The sequence below is a fragment of the Camelus ferus genome, chromosome 13, assembly GCF_009834535.1.
Source record: "Camelus ferus isolate YT-003-E chromosome 13, BCGSAC_Cfer_1.0, whole genome shotgun sequence".
Lineage (NCBI taxonomy): Eukaryota > Metazoa > Chordata > Mammalia > Artiodactyla > Camelidae > Camelus > Camelus ferus.
Window position 1 is genome coordinate 12,723,693 of NC_045708.1, and position 8,852 is coordinate 12,732,544.

Below are 8,852 nucleotides of genomic sequence, written 5' to 3' on the forward strand. Positions count from 1 at the left end.
GTAAGGTGAGGGTGGGTCAGGCTGGAAGAGGTCATATTTGTGATCTATTTTGAAGGTACAAACACACACACACAGGCGAAGCTGTGAGTGAACCCACCCTCAGTTGTAAAGGGACCAGTTACACTGCATCCTTCATTCCCTCTCACCTGGTCCTCCAGGTGATGGAACTGCACCCAGAGCAGAGGCCAGCCAGCCCAGCCCAGCCTGGGTTACTCGAGGAGCCCAGTGTGGACTTCCTGCTTTATGGTTGCCCAGAAATGGTCCTTGTGACACTGTAAGAAACCACCTAACCTGAAACTAACACAACCCTGTAAATCAACTATACATCAATTTCAAAAAAATAATTCTGGATGAAAAAGTCCTAGAGATCTGTTGCACAACACTGGGCATGTAGCTAACTTTACTGCACACTTGCACTATACACTTCAAAATGGTTGTTGGTAAATTTATGTCATGTATTTTTTACTATAATTAAATAAAAATAATTCTGCAAAAAAAATAGCATAAACCCTCAGCTCTTGTCCAACTTCTCATCATGCCAGTGGGGAAACTGAGGCACAGCACAGTGAAGGGACTTGTCGCTGGAACTCGGGGAGTCAGAACTGGGGCACAGTCTCCTGACTCCCTGTCCAGTGCTCTCTCTCTTTATCTTGTGGACAAGCCGAAGGCCCGCCCCAGAGGATGGTGGTAAAGGCTCTGGTCAGACCTGCCCTTACTTTTCCAGAGAAGGGGATTGATGATGAGGGCTAAAAAGGAACATGGCTTCGTCTGCCAGGTGTCATCCCCACTCTATTCCACCTCGTGGGCTGCTCCACTCCAGCCAGAATCTAGATGCATCCCCTAATGACCCAAATCTGACAGACAGCGAGGTCTGTGTATTGCTGGTGTAAGAAAGGAAAGTGACCTTGACCTTTGGCCCCTGAATTGGAGACTTAATGAAGGTGTTCAGCTGGAAAGGAAAGGACCGGTTTTAATATCCTCATCACCGTCACCACCACCACTACCACCACCACCATCACCACCAGCAACACCATCACCAGCAACACTATTACCATTACTGCCACCATCACTAACGTCCTCATCACCATTAGAATCACCACCATCACCATGACCCACACCATCACCACCAGCAGTATCACCACCAACAGAAACACTGCCACCACTGTCATTACTACCACCGTCGTCACCATCATTGCCATCCACACCTCACCAACCTTTACACCATCATCACTGAACCAGATCTAAATTGGGTTACACCAGGGAGCAAATGAGGCCCCTTGCTGCCGACACTGAACCCAGAAATCTAACTGGAGAGAGTAAAGGTGGGCTGGATCTCAGCCCCCAGGCAGAGCCAAATGGCTCAGTTAGTCATCAGGGAAGTAGAGTTGGGAGGACTGGATGGACCTAGAGTTGGGACTGGAGATTAGAAACAATAGATGGGGCCCCATCCAGGGCAGGGTAATTCTTAAGGTTAGCCAGAAGAAAGGGGGACTAGGGAGTCTGAGGAGCAAGGAAGCAGGCTGACCATCATCCAGATGAAATGTCAGAGAGAGGAAGAGAGCAACCTCTCAAGGAGCCCGTGAAGGCCAGGAGGGTGAGAGCATCAAGAAGGAAAGGACGCTGTACACCAGAAATTGATGCAACATTGTAAACTGACTATACTTCTATTTAAAATAATAATTTTTTTTAAATTTTAAAAATAATATAGTGACTTTTTAAAAAAAAAAAAAGGAGAGGAAGCATTAATAATAAAGTTTGAAAAACTCACCATTTTGCCATAATCCAAACCAACCTGAGACAAAACTTCTGGGTAATGACCCCCCACCACCCCAAATCCCCATGGCTCCATAATCAGGATGGTTGTCCATCACATTGTCTGTTCTCACCATCAATTCCACGCCCCTGAGAGTATTTATTGCCCCTCTGATCAGACTGAGTCTTGTGACTTGCTTTGGCCAATGAACTATGACCACAAGTGACATGTGCTTCACCTCAAGCAGAAGCCTAAGAGGCATGATGTGCTTTTGCCATCACTCTGTTCCCTCTGCTGTGAGAGTAGCCTGATCCTTCAGCCTGGATCCCAGAAAGAAGACAAGTAGAAAATTGCTGCAGCCAGCCCATGGCTGTCTTATCACATGAAAAAGAGAAATCTTTGCTTCTATAAGCCATTGCGATCCAGGGGATATTTGTCACACTAGCATAACCTACCAAATGCTGACTAATACAACAGCTAGCGTTTATACAGCATTTACCACAGGCCAGGTGCAGTCTGAGTACTTTACATGTGTTATCTCATTTGACCCTCACAGTAACCCTGATAAGATGGTTCCTGTTAATAACTCTGTTTTACAGATGAGGGTTTAAAGCTCCGACAGGTCAAGTATCATGTCCAAGGTAGTAACGAGCGGAGCTGTGATCTGAACCAAATCCATCCACTTGAATGAGGCAGCATGGTTTTACCCCATACAGATGAGGAAGCTGAGGCTCTGAGAGGTAACCCTACTTGCCCAAAGTCACACAGCTAGAGCCAGTCCCCTTATGTCGTGTGACCCATGGCAGGTCATGAAGGGAGTGACAGCCAAGGTCTCCCCTCTTTGAGCTCATGGCCTTCTACCACGTGTCCTTGCCGAGGCAGGATCCGCTGACTCTCAGACGTCCCCAGCCACAGCCAGCATCAGGACACCACCCTCTGAGAGCCCTCCCCTCCTCCTCGATGTTCAAGCTTAAGTTTCCGGAGCCCACACACCCCTCCTCAGCACAGAAGCAGAGGAACTGCCGCATCTGCCCAGGCTCTTCAAAGCCTTTTGACACTTGTTAATATCCTGCCGCTTCCGTGCACAAGAGTCTGGTTTGCATTAGCACCCCAGGCCCCGCGGTGGTCAACACAGGGCTTGGGCTCCATCCAGAAAGTGTCAGACCCGGCCGGCGCTTCTAACTACTTATCTAACATGGAACATCGAATGGTTTGATCTGCCAATTAGGCTCACCCGGAGCTGCTAACCAGAAGCAGATGGGCCCATACGTTATTGTATGGAAAAGCCCACACTGCCATCTTCCCTGCAGAAGGGGAGGTGGTACCTGGCCATTCCTCCCCTCTCTCACCCTGGACACTCCCCGTCAACAGCAGGTACAAGGGCCTCCTTGGGGGGTTTTGGAGGGAGATTTGAGGCTCAGGGAGAATCAGCCTCTTCTCCTATTCCCAGAGAGATGGACGAAACTCTTGCTTCTGTACGCAGTGAGACAGGATGGGAAGCCACCCAGGTGGTCCCACGTTCCCAGAATGTTACTAGCTTCTGCCAGCTCCCTCCATCTCGTGCTCTGGGCCTGCCCCGGGAGACCTTCATAAAGCAGGTCAGTGCTGGCCACTCAGCTGGGCCCAGGCCTGCTCAGGAGCACGGGGGTGGGTGGTGTGAATGCCCTCAGGAGTCCCTTCTGACACTTAGGTAGCCCAAACCCACTCACCCGATCGCTTTCCCAGCCAGTGGCCACCCAAACCAGGAGCCCTTTCCTCACCCCGGGGCCGATCTGCCACCCAGGAGCACTGACGCTGCCCCACTCCACGGCCACCACTGGTCCCAGTCTTGTGTCCTCACTCACCTGGACCTGGTGGCCGGTGCCCAAGGGGTCTCCCCGCCTCCTCTCTCAGGCCCACACTGCCCACCTCCTCTCTTCAGAAACCCTTCAAGATTCCCTCTTAGGACCAAGTCCAAGTGCCTTATGATAATTGTAGCCAACACCTGTCAAACGCTGGCTCTGTGCCAGGCATCCTGTTGAGCTTCACGTGGGGAGCACGCGTCGTCCTCACCGCAGCCTCACCAACAACACTGTGACATCACCCCACTTCACAGAAGAGGAAACTGCGACGCAATGGGGTGAGTTCACTCACCCAGAGCCACACAGCTGGACAGGCACTCTCTCTCCCTCTCTCTCTCTCTCTCTGTGTCTCTCTGTCTCCATGTGTCTCTGTCTCTGTCTGTGTGTCTCTCTGTGTTGCTTTCTCTCTTCCCCTCCCTCCCCTTCCTTTCTCCTCTCTTAGGCTCTCCCCGCTCTTTCCCTCCTCCTTCCTTTCTCCTGTCCTCTTAGTCTCTCCTTCCCCCCTCCCCCAACATCCCTCCTCTCCCCCCCCCTCTCCAGCTCCCCCCTCCCTTTTAACCTCTCCTCCCCCCTCCACAACTCACCCACCCTCAGTCTCAAGCTCCAGCCCCACTCCACCTCTCTCTCCATTTCCCACACCCGCTGGATTCCCCACCGCCATTCTTCTTCTCAGGCCAGGCCCTCCTCATTCAGCTGACAGCTGCATCCTCTGCAGATCTTCGTCCGATGTCACCTCCTCTGGGTGCCTTCCTTGACTCCCCAAGGCGAGTGTCCACTCTGGGTGCCCCTGCAGCACCTGAAGCCCACTCTTCACAGTGTCACGTGATGTCCTAGGTCCCCACCCACCCAGAACACGAGCTGCCTGGGAGCAGGGACTGACATCTGGAGTGGCATCTCCTTGGGGCCACACAGCTCCTGTCCCTAGTGGTGCTTTATAAGCATCTCTTGAGTGAATAAGTGAATGAGCGATTTGGGAGTCGGGGGGCAGGTGCATGAGTGAATGCAGCCTCACTCACAGACCTGAGCCACTCAGCCCGACCATTACCTTCCCCACTACCCTACCTGCCCCGGTTCTCCCGGCTTCTGACCTCACGATCCATTATAGTTCTGTTTCATTCATTCATTCATTCATTCATTCATTCAACCTGCACTGATTGAGCACCGACTCTGTGCCAGGCACTCACCTTGATGCTTGAGATACATCCATAAATAAGACAGACAGAACTCCCCATCCTGATGCCGCATATAGTCTGTTGGGGAAGAAACACAGTAAATAAGACAAAGAAGCAAAATATATAGTGTGTTAGACAGTGATCGGTGTCAAAGAAAAAGGTTAAACGGGAAGAGAAATTAAACGAGGGAACAAGCCATGTGACTAGCAGGAAGAGCATGTCAAGAAGAGGGAACAGCCAGAGCAAAGGCCCTGAGGCAGAAACATGACATGTTTGGGGGATGGTGAGGCAGGCAGTGTGCTGCAGAGGAGTGCAGGAGGGAGAGGCGGGGAGAGGCGGTGGGGAGCCCTGTGGGTTTGACACATACAAGGACTTTGGCTCTTTCTCTGAGAGTACTGTCCCCACTGTGGGGACAAGGGCAGAAGAAATTAGGAGGCTGTTGCTGGTCTAAAGCGGGGTATATTTTAAAAGTAGAGCCAATAGTTTTGCTGACAGACAGGATGTAGGAGGAGCGAACAAGAGAAGTCGGGATGATGCCCAGGAGATCCTGCCAGGGAATCCATGTCACACTCGTCCTTGCCTGGGAAGCTCAGCTCCAGCTCGCTGGCTCCACTCTGTCACCCTCTCCATTCCCCCTGCAGCCCCAGCCACCAGAGAAAACACCTTTATCCTGGCCGGGCCCCAGGGCCCCAGCTCCCCACAGGTCCATGTCAGCTCCCGCCCGGTCAGCTCTGGCTCTAAGTAAGGCCCCGGGCATCTCACTGCTCAGCCAACACAAGTACTCAGTGCCTCAAGCAACAAAAACATTGGAGATGAGACCACTCGGGAGAAAAGGGCTGCCCTTCCCCAACGGGTGGTCCAGACCAGAAGGGCCGCAGCCACGTCACAAGTGCTGGACCAACAGGGGCTAAGCTCAAGCAGTCATGGGAGCACAAAGAAGACCCTCTCCCGAAATCAGGGAAGTCTTCCCAGGGGAGGAGGCATTTGAACTGGGCCTCAAGGGATGAATATAAGTCCACTGGGGATAAGAGAGAAGGAACAGCTTCAGCAAAGGTGTGAAACCAGCAGTCTGTCTGGGGACTAGCCGGGGGCCCCTGGGAACCCTGAAGATGAGGCTGGAGAAGTGAGCAGGGTCTGAATGCGGGAGAGTTTGAATGGCACACGAAGGAGATGGAGCTTGATCGGGTAGGTACTAGGGAGCCATGGAAGGTTTCTGAGCTGGGAAGGCCTGTGACTGAGATTGGGTTGAGGGGACGTCACTCAGCTGGCCAGAGTGTGGATCTGGGAGAGGAAAGCTTGAGAGGTGCTCTCAGAGAGACAGTTCCAGGTCAGAGAGTAAGCAGAGGACCAAAGGAGAGGTCCGGCCGGGTGGTCACAATCAGGCCCTGAGAGAAACTGAGGACCTTTAGACCAATTGAAAAAAAAAAAAAAAAAAAGATCTCTGCAGAAATTTAGAAAACGCTGGCAGTAGGAAGCCATGTGACAAGCCTTAAAGACATTGAGGTCATTACGGTCCCTGAAAATGGCTGCAAGAAAAAGGAAAAAAAAATGATCTGAGGAGAACACAGCAGCCATAGCCCCACAATTATCCCCTGAACCCAATCCTAGCTCCCCCACTTATGAGCTGGTGCCCCCTGGGCAGGTTAATCAGGATCTCTGAGCTTCAGTTTCCTCTCCAGTAGGCTAAGGACAAATTAGGTTGCAGGGGGCAGGAAACTGAAACTATCTTGAGCAACAGTGGACATTAATGGACTCCTGAAATGGAAGATTTCAGACAAAGGGCTGCCTGCAGCCAAGACCCATCAGCTCAAAAGTTTCCAAGGACCCAGTTTCTCCATCCTCCCACTCTGTCCTCTGCAAAGTGCAGCTTTCCTCTAAGGCTGACTTGCCTTGCGGTCCCACAAGATCTACACCCAACTCCTGGGTTGACAGCCTTGCTGGTTCCTAGAGAAAGAATCTTTGTGCCAGCCAATGTCCTGAGAGTTTCTCTGATTGGACCAACCCAAGCCATGTGCCCACCTCCCAGCCAATCACTGCAGCCAAAGGAAGGGTGTGTGTGGATTGGCTTGGCCTGGGTCACCTGCTCCATCCCCTGGAGCCAGGACACATAGTCAGCTTCCCTAGAACCACACAGATCTCCTTTGGGAGAACAGGGGCTGCCCCTAAGGGAGGGAGGCGGGGAGGGAGGAGAGGGGTGCTGGGAGGCATCAGCACGTGGCCACCAAGGGTCACTGGTACCCATCAGGCAGGGTCATCATGGGGATTAGAGGTAATGTGTATGAAGCACCTGGCACACAGTAGGTGCTCCTTGAAAGACAATTATTCTTTTTGTTATGACATATAAAAGACCTTCACGAGAAAGACAAATGAGGCTTAGTTTGCGGTCCCAAAGGATAAAATTAGTGGCCATTGATGGAAATCCCACAGACTGGGTTCTGATTCAATCTAAGAAGAATTTTCTAATAAGTGGCATTGTCTTCAGTGAGCCTCCTGTCACAGGAGGGGAACAAGAAAGGATTAAGTCCTCAGCTCGGGGTGGCTGTAAGAGGTGTGCAGCTGATGCCTCCGAGGTCGCTGGGATTCCAGGATTCTCTGTCTAATGGCGGTCTGGGAGGCGGAACCAGGAAAATGAGGTCATTATCTCTTAAAAAAATGTTTAAACCAACGCGTCAGAAGCATGCAAGAAAAGAGAATTAAGAGCTTAAAACTCTCTGAGCCTCTGACAATCTGGTCCCGAGGGTGAGGGGGACGGGACACAGGCACATCCAGGAACAGGCTGTGCAGAGCCGCCCCGGAAGCTCAGGGCCGGGCGGAGTCTCAGCCCAGGCTCTGGGTTTTCCCTGGGAGCAAAGCAGAGGGGACAGAGCAGGGATGTTCACACAACAGTCCGTCCTTGGGGGCTCTTTTCCCAGCTGTCTCTAGCCTACCAGGCCAGGCCAACACCAGGACTGGGGGAAGAGGACAGAGGCAAAGTGGAGGCTGGTCACAGAGGTGATGGGGCAGCTGGGAACGGCACCTCCCGCAACCCCAGTGGTAAGCCAGCCCGTGCAGGGGATGCTGGCAGCAGCCACCATGGAAGACAAGGTCCAGATACCTAGGTCAGGGTCCCCCACCTCTAGCCTCAGCTATCCTTCCAAGCTCAGTACTCACAACCCAGCCACCCTCACTACCTGCTCCCGCGGGCCTCCCTCCACCTGCCTTTGCTCTGCTTTCTGCCCACCCTTCACCCCGACTCGTCCCACGACACTCAAACGTCCTGCCTTCCCAGACTTCTGTGTCCTTCAAGGCTCTTTTCAAATGCCAGCTTCCCCCAGAGTCTTCCCTGGTCACTGCACACACCAGCCATCTCCCTAAGGCATGCCCTGGTGGGAACACTGAGATCCCCCACAACGTGATTGCGGTTTCTCCTCACCAGCTTTGCGGGCAGGGCTGTCTGAGTCTCACTTTATAGAGGGTCCTGGTTCCCAGAGCGAGCTGTGTGGGGCTGGGGATGTCTCATAACCCCTCTGAGTCTCTTTTTTCACCATCTGTAAGAAAATGACCCTAACAGTCCCCAACTAACAGAATTTGGTGAGGAATAAATGGATAAAATAATGGAGTTCTTAGGGAGGGTCATAAATGTTGTCTTCCTCCATTGTAAGGACAAGTATTTTTTGTGACTACCTGTCAGCATCCGGCACCCAAGGCCATGAACGATGAACTGAATTGACGCAGTGGTTTGGGGAACGGGTGGTGAAAGAGAAGACAGAGAAAACTGACAGGGATGTAGCTGGTCCGTCAGTATTCACGGAGCACCTGCTCTGTGCCAGGCTCCAGAAGAAGGCTCGGGAAGAGACAGGGATTGTCCCCGCCATTATGGAGAAGTGGTCCCCAAATGTGAAGGCCGTTGCCCCAAATCCCAGATGATTCAAGCCAAGATCCCACCACCCACCACCTTGAAATGCGAGAGGTAACTTCAGGACAAGGAGGAGACAGTCCCGCCGTCCCAGCTGCAGGGGACGTTGTTCCTGCCAGGGCTGGTGCTGGCCAAGCTCTACATCACTCCCAGGGGAGTTCTAAGAAGCCACCGTGTCACTGCAGTAACCA